Here is a 24,986-nt window from a genome sequence, read left to right on the forward strand (position 1 = left end):
TGCTTAGAAGAACAATCCTTGGCAAAGCCAACAGTTCTTGCATTTAGGACCTGTTGGTTTTGCCAGTGTTTTCAGCCATGCGACATAGTATCTATCCTCAATGCTGTTCCGAATGACTAAAGATTTTTTTTTTTTTTAAAGAAAAGCTTTTGATGCATCTAGCCATGTCATTTTCTTTGCATGTCCGCCACTCATGAATGTGCCTACAAATGATGCAGCTGCTTTTATTTTGTATTTTTAGTTACCAATCCGAGTTGAATCAGTAACTAAAAAGAAAAAAAAAACAATGTTTTGCTTTTTTAAAAAGCGGGTGGGGGAGCAATAATGTTGGGAAAGCAACATGGGGTGGTGTGGAGTGGAATCAACACGGGAGAAGGGTGGAAGCAACGAGGGAGGTTCAAACGGATGAAAAATAGCAATGTGGAGATGGTGGAAGAGAGCACACGAGTGAGAAGGCAACGCAGATGGAGTGGGGGGTTTACACATTGGCGAGAGAGGAACACCGACTGCGGTGGGGTGAGAGAAGCACAAGAGTTAGACAGGTAGAAACCCCATGCACTCTCCTAATTGCTTAAACCAAAAGAAAAAAGTAGCACCTGAAAAAACGAGCAGTGGAAGGATACAGTAATGTTTCCTGGAGCCACGTGAGGGACAGACACAGGAATAGGAAGGAAAGCCTACACAAGTTAATGAATAAGAAGGAAGCATATGTGAGTGACAATAAAGGTGACCAATGGTAAGCAATGGACAGGCTCTAAGCTAAGAATATATCTTGCAACAGACATCTCATGCCCTGTCTAGTAGGCAAAACCCCAAAAATGTTATTACAAGAAGTTTGTGAATTTTGGCTTGTTTTCTGCTCTGTGCAGCACTGTATCCGTATCAAATAAACAATTTAAATTTTGGGAGCTCGAAGAGACACTTATTAAAATGTCTCTCCTGTTTTCCCAAGCAATTTAAAAATCTTTAAATGTTGATGAATCACATTTTGAATAGTACCTATTGATTGTTTCTAGGTTTGGTTTGATGTTTGACCGCATAACACAACCATAAAAACAGCACAGTTCTACCCCCTTCACCTATTCCTGTAGATGGTCACATGCGTTTTAGGTCGAAGCTTACCAGACAGCTTGGTTGTGAAAAGACTTCTTAGGGACATTCTGAAACTTCCCTGGGAATGCATTCTGCCCATTACTTACTATTGGCTTTGTGGTTTGTAACTCCCATTTTCTTGCTTTCTATTTGTTGGCTTTATTTGTTTTAGGGTGTCCAGCATGTCTTTGTCCCTCTCGTTGAACATATTCTGTTTACCATCATTCCTTGTATTCTTCCACAAGTACTCACTTTCTGTAAATAGACCTTTACGTTTTATTCTTATCTTGTCACATTTGCTGTGCATTCAAAGACAGAGCTCAAATGTCAGACTCTCTTCTAAGAGATACTTGGTCTTTACTTTTCATTTGCTGACTTTGATGGAAATGATTTATGTGCTAATCTTGCTGGATACTGGAGGTGGAAAAGGAAAGGTTTTTTTCTAGCACACAACCAAATGTAAATGTCTGTAAATGAAATGTGCAAATATTTCAAAATATGTTGTGGAGTTCGCAGTTTTATTTGAGTGCGTTTTAGTTCACAGTGAGACAACATAAGGCCTTCCTTCCCTTCACGGAGACGACTAAAATAGGTTTAAATACACTTTGTACGCTGTTTTCACTGAATTGCATTTAAATAAAATGCTTACTTTCTGTACAACAACATCAAAAAAGTAAGCACAATACAACAAATTCCTGTTTTATATCAAAACGGTTTCCAAGGCAACATTATTAAAAGATTACAATGGGACATTCCAGAAAACATGATTGTGTCTCAAGAGTGATGACATCTTCAATTAGCTGCATAATGTTAGCCTCTGTTGTCTTTAATGAAATCCAGATTCTCTCTGTATGATAATTGGGGAATCATCATTCTGGTCGATCGTTTTAGGTGCTTTTTTTCTCTTCGTTCAACAAGTTAACGGTAGCCAGTTTAACCTCATTGGCAACTGTGTCTGCGGTCTCTGAAGCTTTGTCCTTATGGGCTTTCACCACGCAGTCCATCACAGCTTCATGCTTCAGGAACAAAGGGCGAATTACTTTTGCATACAGTTTCTCAGCACCATTGGCTGGGCTTGGGTCCATGCACCACCCCAGAAAACCACACTTTAGCATGTAGTAGAAAGGGAACCAGAAGAGAAAAATGTCAGCAAAAAACTTGAAAATGCTAAAAATGCCATACACCACCCAGTAGGCTTGCCACTGTATGTCATCTTCTTTGTTGGGACTCTCAATGGCCTTGATAGACATGTATGCGGGGTAGACGAATCCAATGAGTTTGCAGTGCAAGAAGGCACCGTAGCCGATGACCAGGTACAGGGAGATGACAGCCATGAGGGCCACTGTAATGTAAATCCGCTTCACCCCCGTCGTCTACTCGATCTTTTCCAGCAGGTCAGTCACAATACATCAGAATTAGGAAAGCACAGTTTTTGTAATTTTGAAGTGTGGTGGAAAATAATATTTTAGCCCGATCGAAACAAATCCATACACTAGGTGATGACATTTCCACACATAATCGATTGTGCGCTGTATGTGCAAATGTAATGGTCATTTCAATTGAAAATGTGTTGTCTGTAATGGCAGTGCGCTACCACACCATGGATACTCCATTTTACTCCACTCTACGACTCTCTTCTGCATGACACTTAACTCTTTCCCACTCCACTCTACGCCTCTTCACTCTAGGCCACTCTACTTCACTTCACTACTAGCCACTCTGCTCTACCTTGCGACACTCCATGCCACTCCACTCTATGCACCTCCACAACACTGTGCCGCTTCACTTTATGCCACTCCAGTCATAGCTACTTTACTCCACTCTACTTTACTCCACTCTATGCCACTTTAGTCCACTGTATGCCACTCCACTCTATTCCACATCACTCTACTCTGACATTTTTCTCCATCTGAGACTGTGCTGCTTCCGCTTCCACAGCTTAGCTGAGTGAGCCTATGGTCTGCAGTGGCCATCAGCAGCACCCAGAGTGCAAAGGACTGGGCTGGCGGGACGCAGGCTCGAGATTCAATACTTTTCATATATGCGAGAAACATAGAAAATATACAATGCTGTGGCGGATTCCACATATTTATTGATTTGCTATATTTGCTTCGTAATCTTCCGATTTTAACAAAAAAAGGTTTCTTGCAGAAACTGATTAAAAGTTACTAAAACACAGTTGAAGGCCCTTCTTTTTTTTTTTTTTTAACTCTTTTTATTAGAAATACTTCGACAACAAGGGGTCCTTCTTAAAGGTTGACTGGTCACCTTTTGTTGTTTATTATTGTATGTGGGTGTTAATAAATGGGTTCTAATGAAGTTAAACATTTGCCCAGAAAGTTTTAACATGCAAAAATGGCAAAATAATGAAGTCATACTATCACAAAATGTGCTACATTACGCTGTATATTTTGCATCTTCTTGCCGCGTAATTTAGTAAACAGCTTAACTTTGTCTTTCCATGCATAATTCCTGTAGCCCTGCATGTAGGTCATGGTAGTAAGAATATATATGCAGTTGATTTGTGAAACGGCGATTATTGGCAGGTTCAAATAGTATTTAACCATACAGAATACGATAGCCCCCTTGTAAATCAATCCACTTTATAATGATTCCTTTCATGTCCTACAGGAATGTCTATTTGGTATTAGATGAGACACCTCACCAGCACTATGGCTGCATGCTTCATCATGGGTGCCTCATCTCATCCGGGTTGGTAAATACGACCCGGATTAGCTCAACCAAATCTGAGGAGATTTTTTGGGGGCTTGTAGTAAAGAATGTTTTTCTGGAAACTTTTGCAGGGTTCCAGTTAAAAATGACTATGGATAATCCCGAAATTTCTCTTTATTAATTGGATATCCATGTCATAATTAAAAACGTCTATGTGACTGGATCTTTTACTGAAACATAATGTTTTTCACATCCATCAATGAATTAGCCTACATGTTTCAGTGGAATTCTTACTGCCCATATGGGTCACTCTGCTTTCTTCAGGGCTATTAAACCCCCTACCTATAAACCCCTCACCCTGAAAGAGTTGTTTGTGGAACCTGTAGGAACATGTACACATACTTCAATAGGTTTGTCTTTTTATTTAAAAATATATTGGTAAATCACCCACTGATTTTGTGTTCACTGCAATGTCACAATCTCTGATGCTAACAAGTGGCACCCCTCACTAAGTGCATGTGCGCATCCTTAGCTCTTATCCATGGAGTTCACTCCGCACTACACTGGGTGCAAATGCGCTTCCCGAAGATGTTCCATGGGTTTCAAGAAAGAATTCACCCTCACATTGAAAATAATTTCTCTAAGGACAAATCATCCTTAGAGTAGGGAGATCAGTGATTTTATTTGAGTTTTAAGTCTAGGGTTTACTATTGGTTCTAAACAGAGGGGCCTTATATAAGATAAAAGAATCAGAGAGGACTTGCCCATTTTGTGGAAAAAGGTGCAAAAATCTTTTGAATGTGATATTCAGTAGCAAAGCAATAACCCCCCACCGCCTCCACACCCAAACGGTCAAGGTTTATATGATCTTTGTTCATAAGGGTTATATTAATTCTATAAGGGAAGCCTTGAGATATCCAAGTAATGCAAATTCCATACAAATCGGTATTCTTTTGCTAGGTTTTTTTAAATGCATTTTAACTTTGATTGTAGTACTGGAATATTTTAGATTAATGTAATTTTGTTGATTAATTTAACCTAGTCTTTGTAGTGACTTTGGTATTAATTAACAAGTAAATTAGTAACCCAAAAGTTAGTAACCAAAGCAGATCATCCAGTACACAAAGAAAAAAAGTAGAAAATGACTTTCAGGGTTTGGCAATTCATAAATATAAAACGTATTTTGTTAATCTACAACTTAATTGCATGCGAGTTTGCATCCTGGTGGAGGGGTTTGCACACACAAACATGTTGGAGCTTGTACCCAGGGCATTACTACTTTCAGATTTGTAGCGAACTGGCCGTACGCACACTTGAACAAGAGGGTACTTTGATGTCACAACTGTATAAATAAGGACAGCCTGCATTGGTAAGGCAGTCCACCCTTGTGGGACTTCTTAAATTGCAATAGTTTAATACAATGTGCACTGGTTGATTAAAACTCTCACTGCCGATTGTGGGTTAGAATTTTAAGACCAGAAATTGGACTCTGACACCTGTAAAGGAGGTCTGGCAAATCTTTCTTGCAGTCTAGTGTACGTTGGAGATTGGTAAACGTTGCTGATGATATCGGAGTTTGAAAACTTATTTTGTAGTTAGGTCACTATGGCTTTCTCAAAGCCAGCTGAGTTGCCTGCTGACTTGAAGTGCATTACACACTTTACTAAAGGAATGGGTATCTCAGCAATGGACCGAAGCATTTTCGTAGGCAAGAAACCGTAGGGGACGCCATCCTGTCTGTTTTTCATCAGGAAAATATAATACAGAGGTGTATGTAAAAGGATGAGAACAGTGCATTTTTCATCATATCGTTCTCTTTGACTGCCCCCCCCCTCTCTCTGTCTCTCTCCATCGCTCAGGTACTCCTGAAATTAATGAAGAGGAAACTCTGTTGGAATAATATGTGGCAGATTTTTTCAACAAAGTTACTCAGAAGACTATTGCACAACTTTTGAGAAAGATAAACATACAATTTGGCTGCCTCAGGATTAGACTCTCCTGTAAGATCACCTTTCAAACACTATTGTATAACCTAACTAGGTGTATGCGAGATCATTGGGCACAGTCCAAGCTGAGAGATGTGCAGACAATTGCAGGGCCGTAGACAACTCCAAAAGTTGCATATGGGATTGTAGGATGAAGACAATGCTGAAAGTTGTACGAATATATGAGATCTCCAAACTACTCCAAGAATTGTACTTGAGGTCATACTGAAAGCAAAGTATATACTGAAAGGTGTACAGGAAATCAGAGGGTCCAAGACCATGCAAAATTTGTGCATAGGACTGCAGGGACAAGACCAATTTGAGAGTTCTCCATTGGGTCTTAGTCTAATATTTGGCCTATTTATAATCCCTTATAAAATATTTTAGGTTATGGATGGCAAAAGACATCATGTAGTGAGCTCTTAAAAGTATCTTGTCCCTCAGCGTTCGATCTAAGATTAGAAATGAGGTAAACATCACATAGAGTTATACAACAAGGGATTCTGGTGCCTTATACTCTGGTCGGAGTTGTACTAGACACCACAAGACCCCGGGCCATGACAAAAGTAATACATGGGATCCTAGAGTAAAGACAATGCCGCGGATTGCCCTGGGCATTTAGCACTGCAGACGCGCCGGTAATCCAATAGGAGATTAAGAACACTTTCTCATGGCTCAAATGGAACTGGTGCCCATGGTAGTTTTCCTCTCCCTATTCCCGCTGGGTTAGTTCAGTCCTGGCACGTAAACCACATGACTTATTAAGTATGAAAAATAATCAGGACAGAGAAATGTTCAGACCTTAAAACAGACCTACTTTCTGAAATGAAGTTCTAAAAATGTATCACGCTTGCTGTGAATAATGAAGCTGGTTATCACCTCATTATAAATGAGACTCAATTAACACCTTGTAAGTCTTAAAAAGTAAAAGTGAAGCTTTGAATATACCAAGGCTAGGATCTTGAGTCCAAGGGAAATTAAGCTATTCATGTACGAATCACACTTCTGCTGCTTGGGTGTGCTCTAGGTGAAGGATAAATAATATGGTTTAAACGTCCATGCATAATAACTCAAAATCCACGATGCACAGTATCACCTAACACTTGCCTACTGGTGAAGAGATGTGATGGTGGCCAGGCCAGAGTGTGTGACAGTGCAGCCATAGAGGACGTGATGCCACACAATAGTGGTGAAAAACGGTGCAAGGCAAGCTAATATAATGGTGCAGTGCCAGGTGGCGAAGGGGGATATGAAGTGGTGTTGCAGACAACAGCACTGTGGTGATGAATGGCCAGAGGATGCAATGGTGTTGTGTATTGGGGTGAAATACTGCAGAGTGTGTGATGATGCAGGACAAATATCTGTCATGGCACAGTTCCTACCAGTACAGCAGAGTAAAATGACTCAGCAATGCTGGGCCAAGGGATACGATAGTGCTAGGCCAGGATGATGATTAAGGGGAAAGCATGGCATCCTATATGTAGGAATGGGGAAACTTCCTGAGTGGTTTCTGCAAGGCCAGTAGAGTTGATGCACAGGCAGTCACATGTAAGGTGCAGCATCATGTACACGCCACAGGTCGATGGTACTTGGTCAGAGGCTTGTGGAGGGGCAGATTTGGTACCTAATGGGTGACCTCAGTTCTGGGTAAAATTTGAAAACCAGGGGAGGGTCTTGTGAGCACCTCAAACAGAATGTGTTTGACCAGGAGCTATGAATGGAAAAATATACTTCTCCAAACTAACCAGGCTGTTTTCTGGCTATATGTTTTGACTGATATATCCATCTGTTAATGGATTTAATGGTAAGAGGATACCTACAAGAATTCCAGAACAGAGAAGAAGGTGTGAGATGCAGGGCACCTTTTCTGGGATATTTAGAGCTATCTCACGATGACCATGTGTGATGTATAGGGGAGGAGGTACAAGTTTGAATTGTAGTGTTCTCCCTAACTGGAGGATATCTACAAAAATTCCAGAATGCCATTTGGGGGAAGGCTTATGACACAGTCCACCATTTCTGGAGTCTAGAGTATTGACAGTTTTCCCATGATATCCGTCTGGAGGTTGGCTTGTTAATACACTCCGCAGAGTGCTCAAGTATTCACTGGAAATCTGCAATACATTTGTACGGGCTTTTCAGAAGGTCTTCAGATTAACAGTACTTGTGATAGTGTGATCACTGCCTTGAGACTTGTGATAACTACATCTGTATCAGTATTGTCTCTTATGGGGAGGACTTGTATTGTGCTCACTCACTAAAGTCGTAGAAGATTACCATTGGTATGAAAGAATACCTTCTGATGGAGAGAACCTGATACTGAGGATGGCTCCTTGGATTTGCTTACATGTAGCGGATAACTGGCACTGGTCTGTCACCTAATCAGTGACAGGAGTTCACAGGTGATGAAATGCCTTAGAAGGGCCAAGTTCAAAATGTGTGTAGTGGGAATAAAGGTTATGAATAAAAGTTACCCCCATGGGCCGTTTTGAAACCACTCAGTCCTGTTCTGTGAAGGTAATGGTTCTTCACGCTGCTTACTGGCTGAACTGAGAGACAATGATTTGAAAAACGAATCTGTTCCTTTGGGTTCGTTTTGGATCATTGCTGATTAAGGGATCCAAGTCGAGAACGAGAGCAAACCCAACAGAGTGAAACTACAGACGAACTCTCGTATAAGGACATCTTTTATAGTCAAAACAAAGTTTCACAATTGCATCAATAAGGTAATGATGCTCATGGTACAGACAAGTGCAAAAATGAAATCAGCTGATAAAGTACACACATGTAATTGTTACAGCAAAGTTTTTAAACTCCCAAAAATACCCATATGTACAAAGGTAGAATGTCCATTATTTGGTTGTTGCCAATGTATAAAAGATTATCGACCCTCGGATTAATTTACCATGGGTCTTCATCAGGACAAACTAACAGGTAGCAGCCTCTACATAGACCTTGAAAGTATGCAAGAACATTAGATGTTGTACTTTAACCAGATGAAATGTTAGACCGATGAGTGCCATGTAAAGGCTTAGTAGGTGAGTGTGACATATGTTGTACTTAAACCCAGATAGCATGCTAGAGGGATGCATGCCATATAAAGACTTACTCTGTGAGAGTGATGGATGCATTACATGGAAAGGATTCGTTTGTGCAAGCAATAGATGCCCTTTTTGACTTCGTTTTTTACTTAAGAGCAGTGGATGATCTTGAAGACTTAGAGCCTGATTAAGAAAGAGGTTGGCTGATAGGTTACTCCATCACAAACATGATAGATATCCTGTCCCCCTTATTACAAGCGCATTATGTCCTGTGGCACTTCTAATAAGGTGAGTGGGATATCCATCACATTTGTGATGCAGTACCGTCCGCTCAGCTATACATTTTGCCCTTAGACATATTATGAATGTTAAGGATGCTGTACATAGATCCAGATGGTATGACACCAGCGGATGCCGTACTTAGAGATGGGAGAGAATTAGTTGCTGGGCATAGATCCTGATAGCATGCAAGAGTGATGATGCCATACACAGACCATAGTAGTTTCTGCAAGCGATGGATGCCTTCTATATAGACCTGGATAGCATGTGAGTGTAATAGATCGTGTTGGTGGTTTAGAATACTTAATTCCTCATTATATGATTTCTTTAACACTAACCAGATTTCGCAATCCAAATATTTTGCTACATTTTAAATTTCACATACAGAATCTACTACTCTTTTTTCGCTTTATATATGGCTTCCTTATTCCATCAATCTAGTGTAGATGATCAACTTAACTCCTCCCACACATACACTTTCCCTACACTTCCTAAAACAAGTAGTCCAGCGTAAGTAATCCAAACTTGCCTTGTTAGTCCATACCTCATTCACAACTGGGCATATACAGAACGTCCATATTGCAGGTTCAAAGCCCTCATCCATATCCGTTTCATTGTTCTAGTATCATATTTTATGTCGCCCTTCTAGATCATATTCTATTTTTTCCATAGCAATAAAACTGCACAATTTTATGAAAGCCTATGACCATCAAAAGTAGTTCTGCCGCTTTCCAGCACACCCACCACCAGTTGTTTCATCGCCATCAGCCAATGCCCCCACAAGATTCCGGTCAGATTTATGGGTCACCACTACCATGGGATCTCTCTAACACAATACCACCATTCCTAGTTGTACCAAAACAGATTCAGCTAATTTACGGCTTTCGAGAAACATTGTATTCTTGGACACATCCATACATCCATCAACCATGAGCCAAAGAGCACTCCCCATCTCACATCTTTGACAAGTTTAAACTGCCCCAGATGTTACTTTTGTAAGTGTTGTGGTGTTACCAGTTGTACATGTTGTGTATTTGTATAACACAACTCACTCGGGAGGGTATTGTGGAATTAAGTGGGTTCATATCATTGTTCTTTATACTGCCCGCACTTATAGGTTCTCCTTATATCCTCCCATAATTTGTCCTAATCCATACCACTAGTCTCTCCACCTGTTATCTGCCTACAGGACGCTTGATATTTCAATTTGCAATTTTTCTTACCCTCTTGTAGTATGGTATGCATTCAGTTTTACTCTCCTAGAGGATCTGCATTGCTTGTTTTGTTCTGCGGATGTGCGTCCAGGAATTGTTTGCTTCTAAATCAGCCTTTAAATAAATAACTTCAGGCCAGATGTATCAAAAACCAAATTTGCGATTCACAAATTTGAGAATCACAAATAGCTATGTTAGAAAGAAAAAAAAAGAAAAAAGAATTTTGCACTTTGTTTGAAAAATAATCACGGCGGCCCCTGCCGTGGAAAGAGCACCATCTTTGATCGTAAGAGGCTGCGGATTGAACTTTCGATTTCCGCGCAGCACATCGTTCCAGATGCACAATGAACCTGAACTTTGGCACCACATCCTACTAAGGATTATTAATTGCTTTTAACACTCAAAATTGCATGGCACCTACTAAAGGAATGAGTGAACTCGCATTCAGGGAACTACGATTCCCATAAGACATTAAAATTAGCGTGCATCAGCCAAGCCCACTGGGGGCAATAGTGGAAATAAAAGATGCCTAAAAGAAACGAATGTGAGCCCGCAATGCCGTTTTGATTCAGCAGAGCCCAGGAAGAAGAGGCGCAATGCCTCGCAACGCGTCGGCGACGAAATGCTGGTGGAGCCAAGAGCAGGATGCATGGAAAGGCTGTAAGCAGGAATGATGTCGTGTGCCTTTCAATGCTCACGGGCACTTTGTTTGAAAAATAATCACGGCGGCCCCTGCCGTGGAAAGAGCACCATCTTTGATCGTAAGAGGCTGCGGATTGAACTTTCGATTTCCGCGCAGCACATCGTTCCAGATGCACAATGAACCTGAACTTTGGCACCACATCCTACTAAGGATTATTAATTGCTTTTAACACTCAAAATTGCATGGCACCTACTAAAGGAATGAGTGAACTCGCATTCAGGGAACTACGATTCCCATAAGACATTAAAATTAGCGTGCATCAGCCAAGCCCACTGGGGGCAATAGTGGAAATAAAAGATGCCTAAAAGAAACGAATGTGAGCCCGCAATGCCGTTTTGATTCAGCAGAGCCCAGGAAGAAGAGGCGCAATGCCTCGAAACGCGTCGGCGACGAAATGCTGGTGGAGCCAAGAGCAGGATGCATGGAAAGGCTGTAAGCAGGAATGATGTCGTGTGCCTTTCAATGCTCACGGGCACTTTGTTTGAAAAATAATCACGGCGGCCCCTGCCGTGGAAAGAGCACCATCTTTGATCGTAAGAGGCTGCGGATTGAACTTTCGATTTCCGCGCAGCACATCGTTCCAGATGCACAATGAACCTGAACTTTGGCACCACATCCTACTAAGGATTATTAATTGCTTTTAACACTCAAAATTGCATGGCACCTACTAAAGGAATGAGTGAACTCGCATTCAGGGAACTACGATTCCCATAAGACATTAAAATTAGCGTGCATCAGCCAAGCCCACTGGGGGCAATAGTGGAAATAAAAGATGCCTAAAAGAAACGAATGTGAGCCCGCAATGCCGTTTTGATTCAGCAGAGCCCAGGAAGAAGAGGCGCAATGCCTCGAAACGCGTCGGCGACGAAATGCTGGTGGAGCCAAGAGCAGGATGCATGGAAAGGCTGTAAGCAGGAATGATGTCGTGTGCCTTTCAATGCTCACGGGCACTTTGTTTGAAAAATAATCACGGCGGCCCCTGCCGTGGAAAGAGCACCATCTTTGATCGTAAGAGGCTGCGGATTGAACTTTCGATTTCCGCGCAGCACATCGTTCCAGATGCACAATGAACCTGAACTTTGGCACCACATCCTACTAAGGATTATTAATTGCTTTTAACACTCAAAATTGCATGGCACCTACTAAAGGAATGAGTGAACTCGCATTCAGGGAACTACGATTCCCATAAGACATTAAAATTAGCGTGCATCAGCCAAGCCCACTGGGGGCAATAGTGGAAATAAAAGATGCCTAAAAGAAACGAATGTGAGCCCGCAATGCCGTTTTGATTCAGCAGAGCCCAGGAAGAAGAGGCGCAATGCCTCGAAACGCGTCGGCGACGAAATGCTGGTGGAGCCAAGAGCAGGATGCATGGAAAGGCTGTAAGCAGGAATGATGTCGTGTGCCTTTCAATGCTCACGGGCACTTTGTTTGAAAAATAATCACGGCGGCCCCTGCCGTGGAAAGAGCACCATCTTTGATCGTAAGAGGCTGCGGATTGAACTTTCGATTTCCGCGCAGCACATCGTTCCAGATGCACAATGAACCTGAACTTTGGCACCACATCCTACTAAGGATTATTAATTGCTTTTAACACTCAAAATTGCATGGCACCTACTAAAGGAATGAGTGAACTCGCATTCAGGGAACTACGATTCCCATAAGACATTAAAATTAGCGTGCATCAGCCAAGCCCACTGGGGGCAATAGTGGAAATAAAAGATGCCTAAAAGAAACGAATGTGAGCCCGCAATGCCGTTTTGATTCAGCAGAGCCCAGGAAGAAGAGGCGCAATGCCTCGCAACGCGTCGGCGACGAAATGCTGGTGGAGCCAAGAGCAGGATGCATGGAAAGGCTGTAAGCAGGAATGATGTTGTGTGCCTTTCAATGCTCACGGGCACTTTGTTTGAAAAATAATCACGGCGGCCCCTGCCGTGGAAAGAGCACCATCTTTGATCGTAAGAGGCTGCGGATTGAACTTTCGATTTCCGCGCAGCACATCGTTCCAGATGCACAATGAACCTGAACTTTGGCACCACATCCTACTAAGGATTATTAATTGCTTTTAACACTCAAAATTGCATGGCACCTACTAAAGGAATGAGTGAACTCGCATTCAGGGAACTACGATTCCCATAAGACATTAAAATTAGCGTGCATCAGCCAAGCCCACTGGGGGCAATAGTGGAAATAAAAGATGCCTAAAAGAAACGAATGTGAGCCCGCAATGCCGTTTTGATTCAGCAGAGCCCAGGAAGAAGAGGCGCAATGCCTCGAAACGCGTCGGCGACGAAATGCTGGTGGAGCCAAGAGCAGGATGCATGGAAAGGCTGTAAGCAGGAATGATGTCGTGTGCCTTTCAATGCTCACGGGCACTTTGTTTGAAAAATATATATATATATATATATATATAATCTCGCAACTCGAAATACGGGATCGCAATTAGAGATTCTGTATTTGCAAATTCGCAATAAAAAAATAGCAAAATTGCGAATCTGCTATTCTGGTGCAGTTTGATGACATCAGAATCAGGACGTGAGACTGCCCATGCTGTTTCAGAGTGCCTGAGGCTGTGGGAGAGCCTGAGAGCAGGAGCACACCACTCAGGAGCTCATCAGGAGTGCTAAGACCAGCACAAACTCACATAATGGACACACAAGAGAAGGGAAAGGAGCCTGCAGCAAGGAAAAGGAAACGTATTGATCGAGAAGGAATTGGAGGTCCTCATTGAGAAAATGGTTTAGAGCCATGAACAACTCTTCGGGGATATAAAAAATAAATAAATAAATAAATAAATCACTGCACGTACCAGAATCTGAGAAGAGGAAGATCTGGCTGGCAATTCAAGCCAAAGTAAATGCAATTGGGGTCACACAGAGCTCCATTGAAGACCTATGGAAGCGCTGGTATGACCTGCGCTCAAGGGCAAAAGAGAATGTTGCAAAAAGGCTTCAGGACGCAAAGAAAACTGGTGGAGGACCATCCACAGAGCCAGCGACAACACCCCTGGAGGACTTGGTGGAGTCCTTCTACAGCTAGAAAGCATCAGTGGCATAGGAGATATTGACAGCTCAGCCACAGACAACGCAAAACAAGGTAAGATGCATGCTAAATTCCCACTGAGCCACCACTCTCCAAACTCCCCACTCCTAAATGACCCAATGAGCCAGTAAGATAGCCACTCCAGTCCACATTTTGTTAACACAGCAATGCATCATGGGAGATGCAGTCCCAAACATTAGATAGCAAAGCAGTGACACAGAGAAACATATCCGCAGTGTACTCACACATGTTAATGAGCAAGCTAGGCACAGTTTTTTGGTATACTAAATCATGTACATTTAATATAAAAAAAAACGAAAGAAGGCCACACAGTAAATGGTTATCTTGTATTCACAGGAGAACCTGCGCCACAGGCAGAAGACACACAGATTGATGAGGCACCTGAGCAACAACAACATGCAGGGGAGAAAGAGTCACACACGAGAACAGAAACAGCACCTGCACCAAGACCCAGCAGGTACACTGTTGCACCGCTACAGGAGATGGAGGGAGGATTGGAAGAGATCCAGGAGGATCCACAGTCCATGCCCGAAGAGCTAGCACAGCGTCAAAATCATCAGTCTCCTGTGCAGCGTAACACCAGTAGCCTCAAACGCAGAGAAAAGTCACAACGTGTTGCTGACCAGGGGGAGGAATCCACTGTCTTCTCTGGGCTTGAGGGCACCATGGTAAAAGGTGCAGCGGCTGCAATTAAAAAGCATGCGATCAATGCAACGGCAGCTCGTGTCCCTAAATCATAACATGACTGATATAAAGGCTGGCATACATTATCTGGACAACACTGTTGCAGAGGGTCATAGGGCTAATACAGAGTGTATCAAGGACATGACTAACAATAAAACAGCTATGCACCACCAAGCAGGGGAAACATGGCTCTAGGCACCGTGAAAAGCAACGCCTATTTAGCTGTATGGATGGGTCAACCATCTGTGCAATGCCACAGCTGTCCTTACCAGAAGCACCGTCTCCATGCGGGTGGAAATGGCCACTGCAGCCAGGATGTTGCAAGGGGATTGGTGCGGGTCACCAATGCTGTCTAACAGCTAAAGACAGCAAACATAGCTGCCACAGGTGTACTTGGTGCTGGGAAAGTGAGGAGGTCTCCAGCCGCAGCAGCATCACTCCACCGGTCACTGAGCCCAGACGGCGGAGTGTAAGGCAAGGGTCAGCAGCAGAACCCTCATCAAGGGAGGGCAGTGGGAACACTTACCGTAGCAGTGCTGCGTGTGGGGGAAAAAAATAGTTACTGCTGTGGCAGAGGCATGCAAATGGGTGAGGAAACCCATGACATAAGAGTAAAAGGGTTGTAAATATGCATGGAGTATAAATTTGCCATAATGAGCAACTCAAGGCACACAGTGGTGAGGATTTTGAGGCTGTGTGCACACATTACCCTATTTCAAGGTCAATAAAACACAGTCATGATTTGTTTTGTCTCATTACTCACCTAGAAATAGTTGCGTGTGATCACGTCCGTCTCCTATCTGCGGCACCTACACCACCTGCTGGTCTGCGAGGTGGCCATGGGTCATCATTATCCTCCGAGTCAGAATCTGTGATGTCCAATGGGATTCCGTTTGTTGTTGCTAGGTTGTGTAGCATGGCACAGGTAGCAATGATTTTACAGCATATCTCTGGCCGGTACTGCAGTGCACCTCCACTTTTGTGTAGGCAGCAGAACCTACTCTTTAGCAGTCCAAATGTCCGATCCACCACATTGCGCGTTGACTTATGGGCAGCATTGTATCTCCTTTTATTTGGGGTTGCTGGATTGAGATATGGTGTGAGTATAAAATGAACGCACTGCATATGCACGGTCACCTACATGAGAAAGGAAAAAACATTAATCACAGGCCAATTTCAAAACATCCAAGGTGCCCATCAGAGTGAGTGACATTAATTTACCTAGCAGGTATCCTTCTCCAAATTCTCCCCCAGTGACACGTGTATAGATTCCACTATGCCTGAAGATGTAAAAGTCATGCGTACTACCCAGAAATTTGGTAACAATATCAGTGATGTGTGAGGCATTACATATGACCTGGACGTTGATGGAATGGTAGGATTTCCTGTTTCTATACACATACTCATTAGCTGAGAGGGGACAGAATGCGACATGTGTCCCATCAATGCACCCAATGACATGTGGGAATTGTGCCATCTGGTAAAAATCAATTTTTGTCTTCTGCAATTCCAGTTGCGTAGTGGGAAACCGGATGTAATGGTGCATACTTTGAGCCATGGCATTCAGGAAAGACTTAAAGAAGCGTGACAGGAAACTTTGGGTGACCCCTCCAGCTACCGCTATAACTCCCTGGTAACTCCCTGATGCTAGTAGGTGCAGTGAACAAAGGACCTGCACATGTGTTGGAATGGCTTGGGTCCTGCGGGTCTGATGCTCTAATATTGGATGTAGGTCATCTATCAGGTCTAGTATAGTAGCTGAGTCTAGCCTGTACTTATCATGTATTTCTTCTTCTGTCTGCTGAAACAGGGTAATGTGCACTCTGTAAATGCGTTCCTGTCTCCTCCTCCTTCTCTGTGCTGCTGCTTGTATCTGCATCCTCCTCGCTATGACATAGTCAGGGACTGTCCGGGACTATGTCTGGAACACAGTCAGGGACTTAGGCAAAGACTGGCAACTGGTTAGAAAACGTAAGCAGAACACGGAGTAAAACGCTGCCCAGGATCACACAGGAAGTCAGAGGAGACAAAGACCCAAAGTGGAAGCCTGCACAAAGGAACAAGATGGCTAAGACTCAGAAAGGACAGGCACTCATGAGGGGTTTAGCATTCAGAATAACTACACCCAGGACGAATGTGCAAGACATATATATGAAACAACATTAACAATAAAGGGAATGTGGGGTAAAGCACTCAGGAGCTCCAACACGGTAAGATTGAAGCTCAGTAAGTTCCTCACCCACAATTGCGGTTACAGATACTGACTGCAAATACCCACATATAGGATATGCATGCATAGGCAGGGTCTGTGGAGTGGATACCTACGGTGATGTTATAAATGTAACTCAAATACAATACTCCCAGTGAACAAGAAACACCACCTAGGTTGTCAGCTGTGCCCACGGATCCTGGCAATCAAAAAGGAACATGCAAGACAGTAACAGCAAGGGGGTAGAACTAAACACAAGCACAATAGACAAGGAGCTAGCAAGGAGGAGTGCTCAACAGGAAAGCAAGGAAAACACAGAGTGCACTTGGCAGAAAGCATGTAACAAACATACAATGTAATAGAAGCAAGACAGCAGAAATAGAAAGATAGCAAACTAGGAACTGGAACCAAGTAAATAGGAAGAAAGGCGGGGACTGGAAAAAGATATACAGCGGGGAAGACTACAAGGGTATACTAGAATAGTTCTGGATCAGGAGTCAAGAAAACAAAGTAGCACTGAAGGCTGTGCTGGAGCAAGAACAAAAATGGAGCAAAAGCTCAAGAGCCAAGGTAGCACTGCAGGCAGTGCTAGTTCAGGCCCAAGGGAAACTGCTGCTGCTCAGTAACAAGGAATGCTAAGGCTCAGGAGTCAAGGTAGCACTGCAGACAGTGCTAATTCAGGAACATGGAAAACAGCAGCAGCTCAGGAACAAGGAATAACTAAAGCTCAGGAAACACTGGAACAAGGATCGGTCTCACCAGTACACAGCTACAATGACCAACCTTGGCCTGAAGGGAGCTGGGGCTTTAACCCCTTCAGTGCCCGCCCCTTTCCCCGCCCAGTGCCGGCCGTTGCATTAGCGGGCGGGGTCTATGACGAGCTGGACTCGTCATGGGCACAGCGCCACCGCGGCCCATGACGAGTCCAGCTCGTCATGGGCACTGAAGGGGTTAAAGAGCTCACAGTAATCACATGCATCAGGTGTGAGCAGGCTAGCAGCAGCCAGCCACAGTGAGCTGATTTCCTCCACCCATCCTTGGCCTGCAGGGGTGGAGACGAAGCAGTGAGCAGGGAATTCTAGGTAATAGAGTTTCCAGAATGAGCAGGCTGGCTTCCACAAAACCCGGCATGGATTGGGAAGGGATTGCAATTTGCAAGTAGAATCCAAATGGCTGGAAGTCAGTATGTACATGAAGGGGAGGGTCTGGAAGCTTATTAGAACACTGGAAAGCCCCACAATTTGGTTACCTGGTGGTAGGCACGAGAGCACAGGGAGTAAATCGTGACAGACATACAGGGTTTCCATTGTGGAAGATTGGGCCTGTTTAAATAGTGTGCACCTGGTTATCACCTGCCTTGAGTTGGTGGTAATTTGCAAGTCACAAATTGCAATTTTCAATGAAATCGCTATTTGAGATTTTTCATACATTTCTTAGCGATTTCTTAACTGCGATTTCGCAAATAGCGGGTCGCTATTTGGAACTCGCAAAGTTCATATTCGCAAAATTAGAAATCGCAAAATTAGTGGACTCTATTTTTGAGATTTCTTATTTTGCGAGTGGGTTGTTTCTTTCATACATTGCACACTACGATTTTGCGATTGCAAATGGTGAAATTCTGCGAATTTCACCGTTTGCGATCACAAAATAGCTTGATACATCTGGCCCTTTTCTCCTTAACCAGTGGTGCAGCAGCAGCCTTGCACCTACTTGGGCCCTCAGTGCCTAAAAGAAATAGTTCACACCGTATCAGCTATGTGCTACAAAGCAGCCTAAACCCTATATGAATGTTTGAAAAACAATATCTGACTACTTTACTCCTAGTTACATTGTTCGCACGTAGCAATATGTGGTCCGCTGGAAAGAAGGGCCCTTGCACTATGCAGGATAACAATAGCTTTTTCACATTGCTCTGCTACCAAGCTCTTCCTAAAACGTGCATCACTTATTTAGAAAATCTTACTGGGGCACTAGCGGCTAGTAACCTGACATGCTTTTTAACCCACCTGTCGGTTCTCCTGGTATTTTTTTCTTGATTCTACCAAAGTTTATCTGGGAACTTGATTATAGGCGTCAGTGACAGTCCCACCTCCACATCACTTGACTTTTTTCTTCTTTTTCTGTTAATGGAGTGTGTGGTCGGGTGGTTCGGTTGGGTTCTTTTCCTGAGTACTCTACACACCAAACTAATGTTTTATTGCACCCAGTTTCGGCGTCGATTTTATATGGGGGCACATTTCTTTTAGTTGTGGTCTAGATCACAACAGCGCTCATTTGAACCCAGATGCAGAATGTTAATTATTTTTTCAAGCCAACTCTTACTGGGGCATAATCGCCCAGTGAACCAACACGCTTTTATATCCTCCTTACACTTTGTCCATGAATGCAACGTTTTGAAATAAACAGTTCAAACACATCCATTGATTTAGGCAAATATTTAAATAAAAAAAAAAAAAAAAAAATAGTTTCATTTTGTGTCTTTCTTTCCTGTACTAAACTGGCACACGATTTTTTGGAGTACAAAAATCCCGTTTTTGGGCACCGTATTTGTGGTATTCTTCCCAGCCTCTGATTAAGGGCAATTGACTGAATGTTTACGGTCAGAGACGGGACGCATTTGCAGGCCCCTATAACGATCTTTACCTCTATGCATCGACATTAGAAATTCTTCAGTACTTTTTCACACCTTCCTTCTCGCACCCTTCTTGCATAAACTACAATAAGGTGTGAACGCTTTCCAAACGGCTGGCATACTGGCAGCATGTCTCTCTTCCACGACAACAAACAAAATACATTAAAAAACAAGCATTTACAATGCAATAGGTCTCGCAATTGCGAGTTTTTTAGCTATTGGCATTGTAAATGGCAATGCTTTTTATAATATTAAAAGGCATTATCATTTACAATACCGAAAGTTAAAAGTTTTGCAAAAGCAATACCTATTGTATTGCAGATCGCGGTGTCCCTGAAGAGGGCACCGTGCTCATTAAAATAGTCTAAATAAAACATTTTTTAAACCGAGCGCGTTGTCCCTGAAGCGGGCGTTGCTCTCAGTATTACATTTTAAAATTAAATAAATAAACAGAGCCTGGAGTCCCTGAAGCGGGCGCCACGCTCAACAATCAATTTGATAAAAAAAAAAATGTAAACTGAGCGCAGGCGCCCACTCAGCATACAATTTAGAGCGGTATAAGAAAATTGGCTGCCCTTGTCCACAATACTGTCAATAAACAAAATAGGGCTCACCCACTTGTAATGCAGTCCGTGTAACAAGACAAGTAAAAGATCCAGTTGTTATGGGCGGTAACAAATGCAGACAAGGCGGTGCCAAGGAGGGACTAACAAGCCTATTTACCAATCAGAAGCCTGCATTTCCGAAGGACAGTGACACAAGCCAAATATAAATATGGGCGGAGAGTGTGCGGGGCTTCCAGTGCATACCCTAATACAGCATGCCTCGCAGCGCATGCGCGCTGCCCCTAGGGTTGACCTAAACCTGTACCTCTACAGTCCCTTTCTTTAGTTCTGTAATTACAGATGTACCGTGCAAAGTCGGGTTATGCCTTTCTTCCGGTTTTTTGGGCTGTTTTGCTCTTCCAAGATAAATTAAAAAAAATAAAATAATGACACAGCAGCAGCGCTATATTTCACAGTAGTTTTCACCATATTACTTACATCACCCATAGCCCACTCGCCTCTTCTCATAATCTGTCTTTTTCATTCACTAATTCCTTCTTTTCTCTCACAAACTCCTTTCATTTTTATTCTTCCCTGTTCGTCTCTTCCACTATCTCTTCCACCCTACCTCCTACCCTCAAATCCATCTTGACATAGTATCTTTTTACTCTCTTCCAACATTCCTCTCTATATCCTTCCTTCAAACACAACCTTTCTTCATTATAACTTCATATTAACTGTAACACACAATACCACACCACACAATTCACCAGTGCACAATTCAAAACTACCCAGCATAATTATACTACATGGTAATTCCGCATTTGTAATCCTCTACACACTGCTAGTAGCTGCCTCTCTAGTCCCATCGGTAATTCCTCATTCTAACTCCTCTAGCAGCTGCTTCTCTGGTCCCATAAATAATTCCTCATTCTTATTCCTCTACATACTGCTGCACCTGCTTCTCTGTTCCCAATGGTAATTTCCCATTCTTAATCCTTTAACCAATACTGCAACTACGTCCCTAGTCACAGAGGTAATTCCTCATTCTTAGTCCTCTGTGTAGTATGTATATATTTACATCACACATGCCACCCAATTCAGAATGGAGACTCCTGATTTTGTAAGCCAAAATGACTTTATTTTAGGTATGTCCTCCTAAAATGTCCCTTGTCTCAATGCAAGCATATGGGGAAATTGCATTCCTCCAATTCTATTTTTTTATCAAAATCTCCCACTTCCCAGTTTGAAAATGTTGGCATTAACATTAATTGGTTGATCAATAAAAACAATTGATTTTGAAAGTGTGGGAAATGTAAAGCATGCTCCTATGGTATTGACACACAGGGATATAGGATATTTGAAGAAAGAGCGCAGACCATCACTGAAAGAATTACATGCAACTCTGAGTATGTCGTAAACATGCTGGAGTGCACATGGCAGAATAAATATGTTGCAAGAACCATTGATAATGTTAAAGTGAGGATCCTTCAACAGCTGAAAGCTATTAAAAATCAGGATTGAACCTACCCTCTGGCGAAAACACTTTTGGGAGGTACACAATGGGGATCATATTGGATTACAAAATTATGGAATGAAGTACATCAAACCACATCCACGAGGTGGAAATCGTGAACTGGAATTATGAAGATGCAAATCGAAGATGACCCTCTTTTTGGGCACAGAAAGACCTTTGAGACCTAATTTGGATGCTGAACTTCATATCCATCTATAAAGGTTCATCTACGGTAATCTTCTGATAGGTTAGTGACAGATTTTAAATAACATTCAACTCTAGATCCTCATATGACTATTGGTGATTTACATATAAGATGCCTGCCAACTTCAGACTAGATTGTTTTTAAGCATGCATGTACATATCTCAAACGCTCTTAATTTAATCTACTCCTGACACTTACTTAAAAGACAGCAATAGATTAACATCCTCTTCAGAGGATTTTCAATATTTTTTGTTTTTCAATATGTTTTATTTGCAAATATGTATAAAGACAAAAGCAGTTCGTGACATCCTTAATGAATTGTACAATACAATGATTTTTTACAGCTGTGATTTCATTTTAATATGTTTGTATCACTCTCACCTTTTGCACTTAACACTTTATTGGAAAGAGTAACGTGTTCAAGAAAATGTATCGTAATCTATTATATGTCTGCCCAAATGTATAAGATTGCTAAAGTGAGGGATGGTTGTCCCTAACTATAAAGGAGATCAAAATGGACATATGTTCTCATATATAAAAGTAAGATGTAGCTGTGGGTGACAGCACCAAGAACACAGAAGTGAAGATCACCATCCGTCTCTTAGACCAGGATTTCATTATACCAATATCATGGATAATGAAAAAATCAGTCTTACCCAATTATTTGAAATACATTATATAATATCTGGAAATTAGCAACGAGGTGATACAACTATATGGGAACACCATGTTACAAACAGAGATATAGAAGCTTGCAAGAAGAGACTTATGTTATAGGATATTATGGAGATCAGGGATAATCATATTATACACAGAACACTTTGACTTTCAATCGAGAGCACATAAGTAACATTTGCACTTTAAGGGGTTTTAATTATGACATCCTATTATTTTTTTCGATCTTTTATTCCAAATATACATAGATACATGAGCATAGACACATGGAGGATACCCCTGTATAGGTGACTGTGGAATAGTGTATGACCCCACACCCATGAGCAGAAGCTCTAAACCACTACATTTTGCTCTTAACCAACAGAAATGAGTTAAATAGGCATAGAATTAAAGTCATAAAATGATGGGCAGGCATTATTAATTGTTAAGATGTTAATTTGAATGTAATATGTACCAATAAAAACATGAAGGTGTTCACAGATGATGGAAGTTAGGATGGTCGGCTTTTATACATACACATCTAACCAAGTATAATGGGAAAAACACGTAATTACAGTTGTTATACCCGAATTGTACATATTTGAATATGAATGGATTCGAGGATGGAAAAATGCATGCACTGAATAATCTTTGTTATGTTATGCTAAAAGTATTTATTGAGCGCACAATTACCCGGAGGTGTCTTGGCACTAGCTCTGCTAGAGGAAAAAGATCAAACAACTAGTTACAGAATAACCTCGTTTTTAGATCATTCCTAAATGATAGTAAGTTGGGCATGGTTCTAATGTGAGGAGGACGAAGGTTCAATATTTTATCCGTGCCTGTTATAAAGCGTCTTCCTCCCAAGTTCACTCTTTTGAATATGGGACCACCATATTTTTGGCCCTGGAAGAGTGCAGCTTCCTGCTGGGTTCATAATACTTAAATGCCTCTTTCAAGAACTGCGGCCCAATATCATGCAGTGCCTTGTAGGCTATGCAGGGGGACTTAAACTTGATGTGGTTCCTGACTGCCATCCAGTGTAGTTTGTGGATTGTTTGAGAGACTGATTTGAATTTGGGGAATCCTGGAAGTAGCCTGGTGGCAGCATTGTAACTGATATTTTGGGAATAAATTATTTAAAAGGTTGTTTTACAGCAGGAGATTAAAATGGTGCCCATGGATGGAAGAAAATAAATGCAGGGTTAACATTCTAGATTTTCCGTGAACATGAAAGAAGAACTGTGTATTCATCACTTTCACAGTTGTTTGGCGGTATTGGCCTTGTTGAAGGCTTTCACTGAAACACGTCCGCTACCAATATTATTGGATGGAAAAATAAAGTACTTGCACCAAGGAAGATTCCTGGGTTCATCATTTCAATCTTTATTCGGCTTGTAAAACCATAAAAGACTGCATGGCATAAAAACCAATAATGTACAAAAAATAAATCATAACAATTAAAATTTCAGAAAAATTGCATAAAGTAATTCCTAAAGCGATATAAAAATACTTGCTAAAACAAACAGGTACTCCATTCTAAAAATTGGGTCCATAAAGTGACTTGTGCATAAAATGTTTTTTACAATATTAAAACTAGAAAGAAATAGTGGCTAATAATAAATCAACCAATCATTCAGAGCATTTGTAAAGCGCACTACTCACCCGTGAGGGTCTCAAGGCGCTGGGGGAAGGGTTGCTGCTACAGCTACTGCTAGAGTAACCAGGTCTTGAGTAGCCTCCTGACGGTTAGTAGGTCCTGGGTCTGCCGTAGGAGGATGGGAAGGGTGTTCCAGGTCTTGCGGCGAGGTGGGAGAACGATCTGCCGCCGATGGTCGTTCTTCGGATGCGGGAGACGGTGGCGAGGGCGAGGTCGGTGGAGTGGAGCTGGCGGTTCGGGGTGTAGAAGGTGAGTCGTCTGTTGACGTATGCCGGTCCGGTGTTGTGGAATGCTTTGTGTGTGTGTGGGTGAGGAGCTTGAAGGTGATCCTCAGGGGCGTAACACAAGCCCCCGCATCCTCCACATGCGGGGGGCCCCCCGAGCTGCAGGGGGCCCCCTTAGCACTGTACTCACGTGGGAGAGCTCCGGATTAAATCCGGAGGGGGCCCCCTCTTTGTACCTTGCAGGGGGGGCCCCTTCAACTTACGTTACGCCACTGGTGATCCTCTTGTTGACAGGAAGCCAGTGCAGGTCTCTCAGGTTGGCTGTGATGTGGCTGTGGCGAGGGATGTCGAGGATCAGGCGTGCAGAGGCGTTCTGTATGCGTTGTAGTCGTGTAAGGAGTTTGGCCAAGGCTCTTGCGTAGAGAGCGTTTCCGTAGTCCAGCCTGCTGCTGATGAGGGCCTGGATGACCGTTCTTCTTGTTTCGGTGGGGATCCACCTGTAGATCTTGTGGAGCATGCTGAGTGTGTTGAAGCAGAAGGACGAGACGGCGTTGACTTGCTTGGTCATGGAGAGTGTTGAGTTGAGGATAAACCCCAGGTTGCGTGC

At 42.5% G+C, this 24,986-nt stretch overlaps 1 protein-coding gene and 1 pseudogene across 1 annotated transcript in view; one reads left to right on the forward strand and one right to left on the reverse strand.

Annotated features, from left to right (window-relative positions):
* The window catches only part of FRMD5 (FERM domain containing 5), a 493,627-nt gene that overhangs the window by 8,274 nt on the left and 460,367 nt on the right, over positions 1–24,986 (forward strand). The gene's annotated exons all lie outside the window — the stretch shown is intronic.
* Positions 1,980–24,986, reverse strand: part of LOC146860752 (receptor expression-enhancing protein 5 pseudogene) — a 31,886-nt pseudogene continuing 8,879 nt past the window's right edge.

This window comes from Triturus cristatus, chromosome 3_1 (genome assembly GCF_964204655.1).
Source record: "Triturus cristatus chromosome 3_1, aTriCri1.1, whole genome shotgun sequence".
Classification (NCBI taxonomy): Eukaryota; Metazoa; Chordata; class Amphibia; order Caudata; family Salamandridae; genus Triturus; species Triturus cristatus.